Source organism: Anabrus simplex, chromosome 3, assembly GCF_040414725.1.
Source record: "Anabrus simplex isolate iqAnaSimp1 chromosome 3, ASM4041472v1, whole genome shotgun sequence".
Classification (NCBI taxonomy): Eukaryota; Metazoa; Arthropoda; class Insecta; order Orthoptera; family Tettigoniidae; genus Anabrus; species Anabrus simplex.
In genome coordinates, this window is record NC_090267.1 from 66080277 (window position 1) to 66098496 (window position 18220).

Consider the following 18220-nt stretch of genomic DNA (forward strand, 5'->3'; position numbering starts at 1 on the left):
CTCGCCAGATGCAGGTCTTTTTTGATTTGACTCTCGTACGTGACCTGCGCGTCGTGATGAGGATGAAATGATGATGAAGACGGCACATGTACTCAGTCCCCGTGCCAGCGAAATTAACTAATCATGGTTGAAATTCCTGACCCCGTCGGGAATCGAACCCGGGACCCCTGTGACCAAAGGCCAGCACTCTAACCATTTAGCCATAGAGCCGGACATTACAGTGCTTATGGGGGTGAAAGAACCTCACGAGAATCACTGGAAGTACTCAGGTGTTAATGTAAGGAAAGATCTTATTTTGGGTAAGCACAGGATATAGATCTCTTCATATGGTCATGTCGGGTTTCAGGAGTTGTAGTAAGGATGTAAATTAGAGGGCGTATAAGTCACTAGTGTGACCACAGTTACAGTTCTAATGTATGAGACCCTCACTAGGATCAATTCACTCGAGAACTGGAAAAAATATCCGAAGAAAAGCAGGTCGATTCGTTCTAGCTGATTTCCGACAAAAGAGGAAAGTTACGAAAATGTTGCAAACATTGATCTGGGAAAACTTGGAAGTAAGGAGACTAGCTGTTCGACTAAGCGGTATATTCCGAGCTGTCAATGGAGAAATGGCATGGAATGATAATAGTAGACGAAAAAGTTTGAGTGGTGTTTTTAAAAGTAGGAAAGATCACAATATGAAGATAAAGTTGGAATTGAAGAAGAAAAACTGGGGCAATTATTCGTCTACAGTAAGAGGAATTAGGGACTGAAATAATTTACCAAGGGAGATGTTCGATAAATATCCAAATGCCTTAAAATGATTTAAGGAAGGTCTAGTTAAACAACTGATATGGAATTTACCACCTGGGTGATTGCCCTAGATGGAGATCAGCGTACTATTACGGCGTCCGCCATCCAAGCATATGCAAACCTTCGTTACAGGCCTCTGTGTCTACCTAAATCATTTTCAGGCATTTGACTGAATAAAATGTTTCCTCTTGACGCCCATTATTATTCCAGCTATTGACACCCACCAAACGCCGTCTTCGTTTACGGTGTTGTCGTCTAAGACAAACCTGCAATTCTACGAACTGGAATCTGGTTGTCTTTAGTGACGAATCCAGGCCCTCTTTATGTATTGACCTCTATTGTGTTCGCTCTGAAATCCTCGTGGTGAACTCCTCAATCCTCTCTTTGGAGAGACCGCCCTTACTGTTTGTGTGGTGTTAAAAGAGGGGGGGGGGGGGGGTCATCGCATATATTTTTTTTTTTTTTTTTGCTAGGTGCTTTACGTCGCGCCGACACAGATAGGTCTGATGGCGACGATGGGATAGAAAAGGCCTAGGAGTTGGAAGGAAGCGGCAGTGGCCTTAATTAAGGTACAGCCCCAGCATTTGCCTGGTGCGAAAATGGGAAACCACGGAAAACCATTTTCAGGGCTGCCGATAGTGGGATTCGAACCTACAATCTCCCGGATGCAAGCTCACAGCCGCGCGCCTCTACGCGCACGGCCAACTCGCCCAGTCATCGCATATAAACCGTTGGTGTCCTCTACAGTTCGGCAACTCAGAGTGAAACTCCCGCAAGAAATGCCAACTTGGAATAACTCCCCCCAGCCCTTCTGTCCCTAGTCATGCAAGAACAAAAGTTTTCTAATCTTCTGTATACAGGGGATAGTGTTCCGTCATAAGCCAGTCGAAGCGGAGATCGCCCAATGTTGCCGAATAGTGACCGCAGGTCAGTTCTCTCCTAGCATTCACGGAAGACGTTTCCTACCGCCAGCAATAAAGTGCTTTGTCTGTCACTGCGCACGATTTGGCAACACCAAATCCTAAATAGCCAGAGATGCCATCTTTTGTACGCTGAATGTTTAAATGTATACAGTGTGAGATTTTCGCTGACGTCTTTGTTGGAATATGATATCACATCCTATCGGAAGTTATGGTAAGTGATAAAAGGGAAGTTATTCATTGTGAATGGTGAGAGATAGCAACAGCACGTTCAGTGTCTGCTCTTTCATACTCGCCCTGCTCTCTCTATCACACCAGCTGACGGAACCAGCGTTTATATTGCTTGGCTTCCAGGGTCTTACTTCAACTTGTGCTACAGTAGGGATACGAGGATCATAGACAGCATAGCGATACGTCCAGAATATCTTAAGGCCGCATGATTCACCGTTCATGGCAAAGCCTCTAAGGGGCGGTATCTCGCAGGATAGGTCTTGGCCACCCACAGCAAACGTATCGCACGAATGCCTTCACAACAGTTACACACGTCTGTTGTCTGCTAGTATGGAACCTCATCAGGCACAAGCTAAAGGAGTACAGTAAGTACCAACATATACACCATAGGGCAAAATACGAATCATGTATACCAACATGTTCACTTTATCACTTCTTGAATCAGCTGGAGGCGGACAGACATGGTACCAGGGCCTCCCTTCAATTGAATAATTTTACTCAGTAAGTTATCCGTTTGCTCCGATACATGCGATTCCGACTACTCTTTTTGGATGTGCATTTTTCCCATTTTTTAATTGTTAAACGTTTGAGTCGTGCCTTAAATTTATTGGCACATAAAGAACCGTCTGCGGCACAAACTTTTCGGCATACAGGGATCTTCGAAAACCGTACAGCACTTACGTAGTTAGTGGGACTTATAACCAATAATACTGTTCTTACTTCTTCAAGTTTCGCCCAAAGTGGGCACGAACGTTAATCTTTTCTTCTCATCCAGGAGCGCTGTGGCATCTACTTTATTCCAAAAACAAGATAGTCCTGGCCCTTACACTCTGTTTTTCCCTGGAAAATTCTCCATCTTCCACTCGAAACACCTCTATATTATAGATCTCCTTTTCATTGTGCTGTGCTTGCCCTAAGTTATCTTGCTTCTTCAATCCATTTTGTGGTCACCTTTCAGGTGTTGTAATTGATGGTTTTATTTTTTAACCTGCATTACATAACATGCTGAAAAATGTCCCCTGCCTGTTGCGTCAGTAATCATTTCCACCTGTGTGTATGGGTGTTAATTTTACCTCTTCGTCCATGTATCTTCTGTTATTTCCTCCGGTACAAGGATTTAATTTAAGATTTTCCCATTTATACATTTCCCCTTTCCTATTCAGTTTCAGGTATCCTGAACTTCAGAGTTCTTATGGTTTACAACCGTGATATGGTGTCTGACCTTCACGTTGCAAGAGATCGCCCTCTTGTTATATTCTTGTTATACTTCGGTATTTCTGGTTCATCTTCTATTTGCTTCTTTATTATTATTATTTTTACAAGTTGCTTTACGACGGACCGACACAGATAGGTCTAATGGCGTCGATGGGAGAGGAAAGAGCTAGGAATTGGAAGGAAGCGACCGTGGCCTTAATTAAGGTACAGCTCCAGCATTTACCTGATGTCAAAATGGGAAAACACGGATAACTGTATCTCCCGAATGCAAGTTCACAGCTGTGAGCCCCTAATCGCACGGCCAACTCGCTCGGTATTTGCTTCTTTATCGAGCTCATTCATTTGGATTCATTCCTCTAGACATGATAATTAATCTGTTCTCTCGAGTTTTCTAAATCCTGTATAAATATTGTATACCACAGAAGTTATATGTGATGTTCGTACTCCACATCTTCTGTATTTTCGTATATTTCCAGTTCATCTTTTCCCATAATTTCATGTAGGATTTATTATTATTATTTATTATTATAATATTCATGTACATATTTAATTTGAGTCTGCTCCCATGACTCCTTCATCCAGTTGTAATTTTCATAAATACTAATGTATACTTGCTGAAGCCAGCATGAAAATAATACCATTAAAGAGAACTGTTCATCAAAGCTTCAAATAAAGCTTAGTATAGATGAGATCGGTAGCTAATAACTCACCATTCACTTTCTGTTCGTGACAATCTAAACACCAAATCCTCTCCCGTTATCCAACGCAAACAGTACCAGTATGTGCATCTTCCTTTATCCTCTCAAAATTTCAATATCGAAGCCAATGCACGCAGAAGAAATCAATAATATTGGATTGTTCGCATTTTCCTCTTTAAATTCTCAATTTCGTTGGTGTGTAAACACAATATAGGAGCGTAGAACCAATAAAACTCTGCTTACGAACCCCAAGCTCCCCTTCAAACCGTCTTCATTAATATGAAATAGATATGAGTTGGTCGGACAATTACACTCACTTCCTACATTAATATTTGTACAATGATAAGTGCAAATCTCTGGTCTGGCAACTTCACAAATCGCCTTATTAAATACACAGGGAAACAACAAAAGTAGAGTATGTGATACGAGAGTGGAATCAAGGTCAGACTCAGCTTGAGCCTTGACGTCACTCCTTACTTGTCTTTCTGCAGTCATTCTAGTTGTATTCTTTTAACTGGGAGAGAAGATAGCCTTTAGTTTACATAAAATGATGCTGGGGAACGATATTTCTCCACCCGCTGACGATCCTTGGGGAAGCGTGTTCAAACCCCAAGATTTACTTCATCCTTTTACCTTTCAACTTTTCGTAGACACGGAGCTACCGCAATTACTTCAGACGTTGGCAGGTGTCTCTGCACCGCCATCTTCTCTTTTACCAACAAGAAACTGTTCGATTCTTTCTTTTACTGGCGATGATTCAACATCTCACTTACTAGCAATTATTATTATCGTTATTATTATTATTATTATTATTATTATTATTATTATTATTATTATTATTATTATTATTATTATTATCCCTCATTGCGCCAGTTTTGAATGCGACCAAACACTAATTTTCTGTACTTATTTTTCAGCCTATCACAGGCTTCTTATTGGTTTTTAGGTGTAAAATGTTGAATTGACCAATAAAATTCAGAGGTTGTGTCCGTTTTATTATTATTATTATTATTATTATTGCACAATAACATCTGTCAGTATTCCGAATGACCACATGGGTCCAGATGAAAATAACACAAATACACCTAACCTAGCAGCGGCACAGTATGGTTTTATGAAGACGATGAGGCAGAAAACGGCTAGGAGTGGGAAGGAGGGGACCGCGGCCTTAATTAATGTAAAGCCGCAGTATTTGCTTCATGTAAAAATGGGAAACCACGAAAAACCATCTTCGGGTCTCTAAACTAGCAAATGTACCCGTGCTTCGCTACGGTATTCTACATTTTATACAGATTTCTACGTAAATTACTGTACACGCAATGAGTAAGGTTTTTATTGATTTACATATCTCTTAGCGTTCTCCTAGAAACACCACGGAGAGGTCCCCATACCTTCTTTCCGATGTAAGTTGCGCGTTGGGGACTTTTGATGATGATGAGAGGTCATGTTTCCTACTACTATTCACAATCGAGTTCGGGAGTTTCTAAAATAACGGCAGACTCATTTGCCTACTGCCATTCATAATCGATTTGGGAAATTACAGTCCCCATTTCCGAATACCAGTCACTGTCGAGTTGGGGTGCTTTCATTATAATAATAGGTACACTTTCCTGTTGCCAGTCACAGCCGAGCTGGGTAATACTCATTATAACAGCAGGTCATCTTTCCTACTGACAGTCACATTCGAGTTGGCAAGTGCCGATTACAATAGCAGGCCACTTAGCCTACTACCAGTTATTATCTACAAGTGTGTCTCACCATGTTTGAGAGTCGAATAAAACAACCGCAAGCACGTGTATTCTGAAATACTACCTGTTCCAAAACATTTTTCTATCGTTCATTAGACTGTTCCTCTTGAGCAGTAATACTCATTATTATGATATTATTTGATCACGGAGGAGTTGAACAATTAATTCAACTTTCCTCTGTCAGGTTCGTAGTAGAGAAACCGGCGGTAAGGACAACCAAACGTTTAGTTATATACAAATATCACGCCCCTATTAGGTATACAAACTCAATGAAATAACAGCTGCCTGTTTAAACAGAAACATAATACATACAACAACAAATGCACAAAAGAAAATTGATCATGCATTTGAATTAATGGGTAGCAATAAGACACACAGTTTACTCACAGTCCTACAGTGGTTCTATTCCTTCCATGTCGAAGCTGTCATCGGTATCTGTGTCATCAGCCAAGGTGATAACAAACCATTCAAGGACTTCCTCGGCAATGCCATCCACCTTCCACATATTAGTTTCCTCCCCATCGATAACGTGTTGAATACACAATTTTCAGCAGTCAGCACTGACATTATTAAGTCCTTCAATCAATAGTTCTCGCACTTCCTTAATCTTAATACTCGTATGTGTTGTCCCGACACCGCTGTGGCCTCTTCAACTCGGTACTCGTTACAAGCATCACGAACGACCTGTGGTATTACTGCCAATAGTTCAACTTTAATACACTGCAGATCACAGGAATTTCCCTTCGTGTCTAGTCAGTTGTGTATATTTACCTTTCTTCAAGACTTGTTCTGAATTCTCTCGACTTTAACAGAGTGATAGGGAGCATTGTCTAAAACAATCACAGCATTGCTTTCTAGACGGGGAAGAATTTCAAGAAATCATTTCTCGAATACGTTTCCATCCATTTCCTCATGATAATCCTTTGTAGTCTTCGATTAGAAAAAGAACAGTTTCCCTTTCACAAGAATCAGATTCATTTCATATGTGGAAGCCGTTTACCCTTGCCGGAAGGAGATTTCAACCCACTCCATAACGCTCTAAGAAATACACCTTTGCTAGATTTTATAGTTTCATCTTTCCAAATTTTCGTAGTAATGTGCCCTGCATTTACCCGCTTTTATCAAGGAAGTAAATATGTCTACCCTCTTCACGAAATTTCCTGATCTGACGTAAAACCTTTCTTCTCCACAACACTATTTCATTCTTTTCAATAAGCGCCCACTGGCGATTTCGAAACACATAAGTGAAGTTCATAATTTTTAAAAGTCTGTGAAGAGTTGCACTGAAGCTAATATTTTATACATAACTGGTAATTCATTTCTTAAAAAGAAGTCGTGAATTGTTTTACAGATAGCGTCAATTTTAAAACTGTCGTATTTTTCATTTCGTTTTGTCGCTTGCGTGGTTTCATAAGACTAGCCAGTTTACTGTCAACCGTAAGTTCTTTCCTAGCACAGTGTAAATGTTTGCCTTGGAAAGTCCTGTTACATTGGCCACTGCACGTGTTGCTTCATCCAGAATAGTATATGTAAAACCCGGGTTCTAGCGCACTCTCAACTTTTCTCAATATTTCATGATTTTCCGCACATTTCTTTCGAATTTTACATCTTTTCCATACCCGGGTTCTAGCGCACTTGCAACTTTTCTCAATACATCGCGATTTTCCGCACATTTCTTTTCCCCAAAAAATTACTGAAGTTATAATTTCCAAAAAATTAAAAGAATCAACTAAAAATCGCCTCTTTTCCCCCCCAAAAAACCGCGTATTTTTGCAAAAATTACAAAAATTAAAATTTTACGTAAAATAGACCAAAAATTAATATTTCTATAAAATTCAAATTCAAAAATACCCTAAAAATCAGCAAAACTTGCTAAACAATATCGTGGGAAATGTGCTAAGAACTGTAAAAATTAACGAAAATACACGAATATTCAAGAAAATTTACTAACATTTATGACACATACTAACTTCACGTGGGGAGACAAGAGAGAGCTTAGAGGAAGAAAATTAAAAGTGAAATGAAAACGTATAAACGTAGATTTATGCGCCGTCAGATTTTACTTTTCACCAAGAAGGTGGAGTTATTTTAAAGTAGGAAGTGGCTCGCTGATAACAGATAACAGCTTTAACCGCAGATTTAAATGGCCGCCGGCTGCCGGCCGACAACCCACTAGCCACTGACATCTGGTGGTTATTTCGGAAAATAATAGCTTGAATTAGTATAGAGCGATCTATTAGCGAAAATAAATAATGTTAAGATCAGAGCCCTCTATAGGCCAAAGTTCAGAACTATATCAGTTTCAATACTAAATGTAACTTAATAAACGCGTTGTTGCAAATTCGACTCTCTCTCCAATAGCTCAGTTGGTTTACGTTCTTTAATATATGTGGCGTCCATATATTGAGGTTCGAATCCCATTAGTTGCAGAAAATTTAGCACTTGTTAGGATAGTTAGATGCGAATTCGAATGTTAGGATGCGAAAATGGCTGAAAGGCAGGAAAACGAATGAATGAAGCAGTGGGTCCACTAAGCTAACAACTCTTCCGAATAATGTAAGTTAATTCTGGACAGACGTGAAATGTTAGCACAGCGAAACAGGCAGAATAAATGTAGGAATGTAATTGTGAGCGTGGAGATTTCCGGAAATCTCATTTCTTTCCTTATACTCGCTGTTATCTCTTATCTCTTCCGGTCAACCACTGCAGTGCTCCGCTCGCGCATCAGTTAATTATAATTGCGGAAGTTGGTGAGTTACAATCTCTATTACCACAAAAATATGAGTATTTATTATCACTTATATGTATTCTAATATCGGTAGTATATCAGTTCGATTCTAAAAGCGAGTAAAAACTTTTCATGCCTATAACTCATCCATTTATGGGCCGAATTTTGATGAAACAAAGTTTATTTAACTATATATTAAAAGCGCATTATATTAAAAAAATAAAACTTTTAATATATCAGAGAATACAAATATTATATATTTAAGTGTTAAAAAATAAAAGAAAGGAAAACTTATAAAAATTACTTTCCTTATATTTAAGCAATTTATTCAAAAAGTCAAAACAAACAGTAATTATGTCAAGAAATTCCTTCAACTTTTCATTCATTTAAACCATATAAAAATTATTAAAATTTTCAGTTACTATACCATGTTTAACATTGTAAGTTAAATTCTTTTTTCCATGCATAATTATATAAGCAAGCGTGTTATCAGGAATATTAGCATTAAATGTGGCACAAAGTTTCATACTAGTTTTCTGTGCCGTCACCACATTTCTTCGCCGACTCATATTGATAACATAAATAGGATAAGAATTAACAAACTCGTGGGGATTAACAGAAAGATCCGATTTCAACTCAGTTACAAGCTTAAATAATCTAAAAGCATGATAGGCTTTGAGATAAGTGTTAGGGGATTTATATTCCACAATTCTTCTGGAAACATTTCGTTTCTTCCATTTTTCAGGTAAATATTTTGAAGTTTAACGTGGTCATATTTAGCAGAATTTAGATCTTGATTACCTTTCTATTAGTTTGAAACACAACAAATATAAAATACGGCATATCAACTTGCATTGAATTGTAGTAATTTGTAGTAATCTATTTCAAAGTTCCTTTTTCCACTAATGCCAGAAACTTCTTGAGTTTGTAGTTCATAGAATGATATAGGTATCTGAGGTTCTTTTAGTATTTTTTCTCTCAGTTCGAGCTCATAATTTGTTTCGTTTTTAACAACCGGTATTCTTATTTCCATTGAATTTACAGTAACTTTTCCTTCTGCAGGACGAATTCCAGCGATATCTTCCCTTGCTGCTTTCTTACTAAACCATATATACAAAGCATCTTTAGCATTTTGGCTCCAAGTGAAAGTAACAGTTAAATCTCCTTCCCTAATTATTTCTTTATAATCTTTAAAAAACCACCTAAAATACTTAATGGGAACAAGACTTCATTCGATTTTTGCTGCAGTTTACCATCATTAATAAAATTGCCGTAATATATTAAATTATCTTCAACTCAGGAAGTTAAGTAATACAGAACAGCTGAAGAAATATTTGGATGTTCAATTCGCTTTTTTACAGTTACTGTTTCCCATAATTGAGTGGGAAAATATCAATTAGCTTCACATTTGTTTTTCCTTCATAATTAGTATAGTCAGCTCCATCAGCATGAGTTGCATCGAAAGTAAGATACAAATGGGCTTTATTACCAATCCAACCATCACCAACTTTAATATCTATTTCTACGCCCTTGTTAGGCAAATTTAAATTATTTTTAGTTTTTTCATTTACAGGAAATGACTGCCACTGATAACTTTCTACTTTGTTCATTTATAAGAAAGACAAAAGTAAATAAATATTATTTCATCTCTAAAATTACTGTTGCTTTTGCGCCATCAAAATCTATGATTTCACCTTCTTCATTAGTTACAATAACTTTCAAGTTTTGTATTTTAGCGAAAACTGAACAAAATATAGGATATTTTGGTTCATAAATTATAGGTGTTCCAAATATCAAATCAGGTTTAAAAGACGCAATAATACTTGTTTCACGATGAAAATGTTCAGAGAATTTTACAAGCATTCCATCCGCATAGTTAAAGTGGATTTTAATTGCGTACAAGTGTTTTAATTTTTGGTTCCACAATTTGATTATTGAAACCTAAAACTGATCCAATGCTATCTTCTTTATCAAAATATAATTTATAGTCAATTAGCTTCACATTTGTATTCCCTTCATAATTAGTATAGTCAGTTCCATCAGCATGAGTTGCATCGAAAGTAAGATACAAATAGGCTTTATTACCAATCCAACCATCACCAACTTTAATATCTATTTCTACGCCCTTGTTAGGCAAATTTAAAATATTTTTAGTTTTTTTCATTTACAGGAAATGACTGCCACTGATAACTTTCTACTTTGTTCATTTATAAGAAAGACAAAAGTAAATAAATATTATTTCATCTCTAAAATTACTGTTGCTTTTGCGCCATCAAAATCTATGATTTCATCTTCTTCATTAGTTACAATAACTTTCAAGTTTTGTATTTTAGCGAAAACTGAACAAACCATAGGATATTTTGGTTCATAAATTATAGGCGTTCCAAATATCAAATCAGGTTTAAAAGACGCAATAATATTTGTTTCACGATGAAAATGTTCAGAGTCTTTTACAAGCATTCCATCCGCATAGTTAAAGTGGATTTTAATTGCGTACAAGTGTTTTAATTTTTGGTTCCACAATTTGATTATTAAAACCTAAAACTGATCCAATGCTATCTTCTTTATCAAAATATAATTTATAGTCACTGATGATTACAACTCTGTTTATAATTTTATTTGGTTCAATAATTATACTGGGTTATTGATTTTGAATAAATTTCCCCAAATTTTCTAGAGTATATTAGCCTGGAGTTATATACATCACAGTTATCTTATGTGGCCCATCTTCACTTAATCCAGGGACAATTTTTTCATAATGTAGTTTATTATTCTTTCTTGTAATATTATGGGTTAAGAAAGTTGAATAAAATCCAATTAATCCCACATTATTAAATTCACCTCTCAACGGAATAGTTAATATATTTTCTAAAACTGATGATCTGTCACTTAATTCAAGTATTTTATTCATTTATTTAGTAATCAATAGATAAAAATGAGTAAAAAAGGCAGATAGGGAACCAAAAGTAAGGCTTCCTGAGAAAAAAATAAAGCATAGACATGGAAAACTTTTGCCTAATTCTATTCGTTGCACCATCATTGGCCCAAGTGGTTTTGGAGAACTACACTTATGTTAGATAATTACCTTCTAGTTCCAGGATGGCTCAATTGGGAAAAAGTCAAACACTTGTACGTTTATTCAAAGAGCTTGGACCAATTAAAGTAACAGAACCTCATCACCAGGTGTAAAACAATTGAAGATAAATGCGGCTGTTCGATAGCTAGGTTTATCGACAACAATGAAGATGCTATACCTTTAGATGAGTGTGAAGACAATTCAGTTGTTGTTTTCGACGATTTTATTCTAGAAAATAATTATATTATTTTACAAGAGGAAGACATAAAGGTATTGATTGTTTTTATTTAGCCCAAACATATTCGAAAATACCAAAACAATTGGTAAGAGATAACTTGAAATTTTTAAATATATTCAGACAAGATGATACCAATTTAACCCCTCAGCGCCGACCTCTATACGTGATATAGACCCCCTTTTCTTCCGTAGCCGCCGACCTCTATACGTGGTATAGACCCATACATGGTTTCGCATTTACGGATATAGCGCGAAGAGTTTTGGTGTTTATGGATATGTAAATTGTTTTGTTTTCAAGAAGACATTTTCGGGTTTATCTGTGTTATAATTAAGAATTGAAAATCGTTAAAGTGTAGTTTGCTTTTGCAAGGATAATTATTTGTCAAATATGTCTGAGCACCAATCCCTGCTTTTTTAATAGTCCGTTTGCTTCATTCTTTCCCACAGAATAAAATAAAGAAATGATTATCTGAGAAGTTTGTCTTTTCGTGTGATGTTCTTTGCTCTAATTTTGTATTAAGAGTGCGGTTTATTTATTATATTTGTCTTTATTTCTCAGCTTGTAGTCTTCTCGTAACTCTCCCCGAGACTCTATGTAGGCATCAGTTAGTGCTGCTTTCTGTCATACGACACGAGAAGCAGTTGTGCATGGTATATATCTCGTTTGAAAGACGATGTATCGACCTTTTAATCTGAAATATGTATCGAGTTGGTTTGATTCGTCATAAATGTTATTCCCCTCATTCAGTTTCGTCCTGCCGCTTTCGGTCCTGCTGCAGCTTCATCAGCTTGTGTGACGCACCGCGCTCAATGGCTAGCTCCTGCTGAGAGTAACGTGCTTGAAATATTGTATAATTCAAATGAAAGTTTAGTCGGAAGTAGTACTGGCAGTATTAGCAGTAGTGATGATGAAATAGATGATGTGGCTGTGACCGATGCAGTGGTAAATGATGAGAGTGACGATGAGGAGGAACCACTACTTGGAAATTTCGTGTAGGAGACTATAGATACGCATACAGGTCAAAGGGAAGTTTTCAACAGTGAATTATGATTCCTAGATTCTCCAATAATATTTAGACAAGTCACAGGGACAAACATTGAGTAGTTATCTTATCAGTTTCAGCTGATGGAAGGTTTGTTTACGTAGTACAAAATACGCTTCTCGGGCGGGAAACGAAATATTCAAGGCCGGCGCGCATCAGATAATACAGTTCCAAGGTTGCAGGAAATTAGCACCCAAGAGTGAGAAATCCAAACCTCAGAGACGTTGTATCGCGTGTTCAAAACACGGTGAAAAGAAGACATCGGTGTACTGCTGCCAGGAGTGTGCCTTGGGTCTCTGTCTCGAAGAGTGCTTCGAACTCTATCACACGGAAGTAAATGACTAAGGAAATGTGAAACAATTATGTAATTATATTCATGTACATAGTTCTACCATAAGGAATTCCAAATTTCGTGAATGTCGGGCTACTCTTATACTAGTAGTAACGCTTTAAGTGAATCAATGTATTTCAGTCGCGCGTAGTTGAAATATCATCCGGCCGCGGGGTAGGAAGCTCTTTAAACGGCTGCGACACTGAGGGGTTAAATCATGTTTATAAGGAATTTGTGGGTGGGGTTATGAAGCTTGAAGCTTTTAAGGCTATTTTTAGCAATTGTTGGAATGAGGAATTTGGTTTTATTACTGTTGATTTGACTCGGAAAACTAATGATGGGAAATATCGTAACAAAATTAAAACGTTTCTACAAACAACATAAACAAACGTCAACGTAAACGTCAACGTAAACATAAACGTCAACGTAAACGTCATCGTTAACGTTATCACATTTTTTCTCTTTATAAATATTTGCAAAATATGATGCTGAGGTTGTTAAAAAAGGAAGAAATATGAAGAAATGAAGGATGAGTTTCAAAAATGGAAGAAGCAGACTCTAACAGAATATGAGAAATATAAAAAAGAAGATCAACCTGTTATTGATGCAGTCGGTGTTTTAGGAGATAAGTTAGATACTATTAGAGAAAATGTTATTCAAGCTACAGAAGAAAATATAGAGGTTGAGAAGCAATTAATTCCTTACAAAAATGAACATCAAGAGGAATTCCCATCAGATTCTGAAGACTCAATATGATGTTAGTGATGAGCAAAAAGAAGCTTTAAAATCAGCAAGAAAAGCCAGAAATTATTTAGAAGTTCAAACAGAAAGAGAAGAAATATATATGAACAGAATGAGGAAGATATCAATAGAAAGGAAATAACAGATTATTCTACAACTTACCTGGGGCCTATGATTCCAAGATATTTGCCTGGAATTAATGATCCTAAATTTGGGATAAGATATGATGAGAATTTTCTTAACCATTTTATAGGTGATTCAAAAGTTAATTTCCATATTGATGATATTATAATTAATGGTAAGAAGTTTAGAGCTACAAAAGTTTTAATGCTATATTTAACCTCAAATGATTTACCAAACGATGATGAGTATACTGAGGAAGATTTAAATAATTATAAGGATATTTTAAAAATAACAAACGCGATATATCATAATAATGACCCAAATAATCCAAAACCTAAAAGTAGTGTGGGTAAAAGAACATGTTGATAAGTGATATATGGCACTTAGAAAAAACAAGTAGACAACAAAGATCTGCATCTCTAACCACTCCCCCAAAATCAAGATTTGGTTTTGTAAAAAAGTATTCAAAAGCTCCGATTGAATATGTTTGGATGAATGATGTTAGAGATTTAATAGACAGATTAATGGTTATTCACGGTGAAGAATATGCTGGAAATAACAACCATTACAATGAAAAATTTGGAATAACAAAGATGCCTATGAGTAAGTTTATGATTTTATTCTTAACGATCCTAAAGGGATACTATACCTAATTACATTCTTAAATAACATTCTGGAAATCAGAAAAAATATGGGAAAAGATTAGTTAATTGGGCTTTAAATAATTTACCAATGCCTGAGATGCATATGCCAGGATATAATTATTGTGGTCCATTTACAAAACTTGATGAAAGATTAGCTAGAGGAGATAAAGGAATATATCCATTAGACGAAGCTTGTAAACAACATGATATTGCTTGTAGAGATTATAATGATCTACAACATAGGCATGAAGCTGATAAAAAATTACAACAGGCTGCAAAAGAGAGAATTTTAGTAAAGATGCAGATTTTAAAGAAAGATTAGCAGCAACAGCAGTTATCGGTATTATGTTCGGAAAACGAAAATTAGGAATGGGCGTTGAAATTGATGACAATGGTTGGTGTCTTTAAATTAATTTATATTTATTTTTTATATAAATGAAATAATTTAGTATTGATTATAATATTTCTCCAAAAGGGGATCCAAACCTAAAGCTGTTAATATAAAACTCTCAAACGAAGATATGCAAACTAAAAACTCTTTGAACGAGTATTTGACAGATGCAAAAAAGAAACAGAAAGCAACATAAATCAAAAAGGAGGAAGTTTACTTTAAAAGAAGGTTCTGGATTAACAAAACACGAAGGAGGATTTTTACCCATTTTAATTGCCGCATTAGGTGCTGGTGGAACAGCGGGAATCGCAACTGCTGTTCATAATAAACAAAAAATGATGCTTAACTAACTGAACAAAAAAGACATAATTTGGAAATGGAAAAGAAAGGTAGTGGAGTTAGAAGACAAACTTGTAAAAAAATGAAAAAATAATGAAAAGATATAATAAACCACTGAGTAATTTCGATTTAGAAAAATTAGTTAAAGAATTAAAAATAAAATATTTAGAAATGCTTTTATGATTGATGAATTACAACTAAACCAAAAAGATTTGAATCAGTAATTGTTAATTTAGATACTTCTGATCATGTTGGTACTCATTGGATTTGTTATTTTAAAATAAATAATGAAACATTTGTTTTTGATTCATTTGTAGGTAATATACCCACACAATTAGTTAATTATCTGGGTTCAAATAATTTGTTTTATAATACACAAAGAATTCAAAATTTTGATTAATATATATGTGGTCATTTATGCATTTTTGCTTTAAAGTTGTTTTCCGTTGGTTATAAATTTAATGACATTTTAAATGAAGTAAATGGATATATTCTAAAATAAAATTAAAAACGATTACAATATAACAAAAGAGGAATTTGACAGTTATACATATAGATAACAAAATTAGGCCTTTTTGTCTAAAGAAAATTTTGAAAACAATCCAAAAATATCAAAATTAATAAATAATATTGATGATAATGTTCATAAAAAGACAGATATAGATAATAAAATTAAAGACATGATATCTAAAGAAAATATTTATGAAGAATTCAAAACTTTAATATGGTATACTGATAACTATTTTGGATTCAAGAAAATGATATTAAGAAATATTGGTGATGGTGTTGAAGATAGTGATGCAGTCAACTTGAGACAATTATGTGATAACGTTTATAAAAAAGAAGATATAGATTATAAAATTAAATATTTGCTGTGTAAAGAAAAATTTGATGATGAATCCAAAAGGTATCAAAATTAATTAAATATACTGATGATAATGTCTATAAAAAGAAGGATATTGATAATAAAGTTAAAACTTTCATATCTAAAGAAATTTTTGATAAATAATCCAAAAATATATCAAAATTAATAAATAATATTAATGATAATGTTTATAAAAAGGCAGAGGTAGATAATAAAATTACAGATTTTATATCTAAAGAAAATTTTGATGAAGAATTCAAAACTAAAATATGGTATACTGATGAATATTTCGGATTTACGAATAAGATATTAAGAAATATTGGTGATGGTGTTAAGGACAATGATGCAATTGATTTAAAACAATTGAATGCAGCATTAGAAAAGTCACCAGTTCAAAATATATTTCTAAAGATGAGTTAAAAACAAAAGAAGAAACTGAAATGATATTTCGAGATTATACAACAAAATCGGATATTGCCCCATAACAAATTATATACATAATCTAACACGAAGAACAAATAACATAGAAAGGAAGGTGTTTGAAAAAATTGAAATAAATAAGACCTTTACAACAAAGGAAGATACTGAAATGGTGCACAGATTTTTGTATGAAGTATATATAAGAAAAGTATTTGTTTCATTGTTTAATTCCTTATATCCCGTTCCTATGATATATTCAGGAGATAATATTCCTCAATTTTGTTCTGTTTATCTTATAAAAGATACATTAAAAGACACTGTTACGCATGTAGGTTTTAGTAAATCATTAAAAATTGGTCCTTTACATAAATTAATTTTCAAAATTGGTGATTGTCTTAGGATCTTACCTACTCAAGTGAAAATAATTATGTTTGGAGAAATAACACTTTATGATCCTATCGATACAGAAATTGATCCTGATGAAGGCGTAGTTTGAAAATTATCTTAATTTTCCGTTTAATAATTGAATGATCATATTTGGGGTTTGAAGTGCAAAAAATATACTGAAACAGTTCATCCCCATAGACTTGAGACTAAAAATGGGCGAAAGAGAATTGAGGGTTTATGTTCAGAATGTGGAAGTAAAAAAGTAATTTAAAAAAAATTGATGACAAAACAATTCGAGAAGAAATTATAAACGAAATCCATAATCGTATGAGGAAAAAGTTTCCAAGAAGACAGATTACAAAAACAGACCAAAATGTTGCAGGAGCATTTGAAAAAATTTTGAGGATAGGAAACCAAAGAATATTCAAACGGGTAATGGTAAAGAATTTTACAATGAAGATTTTTCAAAACTGATGACTAAATTTTATATCAATCATTATTCTACTTTTACGGAATTAAAAGCTTCAGTTGTAGAACGATTCAATAGTACATTAAAAGAGAAAATGTGGAAACAGTTTGATATTCAAAGCAACTATAAGTGGATTGATATTTTGCCAAAATTATCCATAATTACAATAATACAAAACGTAGGACTATAAATATCAAGCCAGTTGATGTTAATAAAAATAATGAAAATATATTGTTGAAGACTTTTTTCTCTTCAGAAATAAGTAGTAAAATGTGTAAATTTAAAACTGGTGATAAAGTAAGAACCAGTAAATTAAAAGGTATTTTCAAAAAGGGATATACGGCAAATTGGTCAACAAAATTATTTGAAATAAAAGAAATTAAATATTCTGAACCAATTACATATAAGTCAAAGGATATAAATAATGAAGAAATAAAAGGTAATTTGTATGAACAAGAATTGCAGAAAACAAAATATGCAGATATATTTCTTGTTGAAAAAGTTTTAAAAAAGAAAGATAATAAAATTTATGTTAAATGGTTGGGACTTGATAATACACACAATAGTTGGGTAAATAAAGATAATGTTGTATTATAATTGTTTCTATATAAATGGAGCTATTCGATATTTTTAAAAACGTATCAAAAACTTAAAATGTAAAATATGTTAAAATTGATGAAACCGTACTTTATACATATGTTTTTATATAATCAATTATGATGAATATAAATTTGATAATGTTAGAAATGTTATAAGAATTCTTGATCATTATGATATTTGAGGTATTAATATTGGATCAGAGAAACATATTATAGTTAC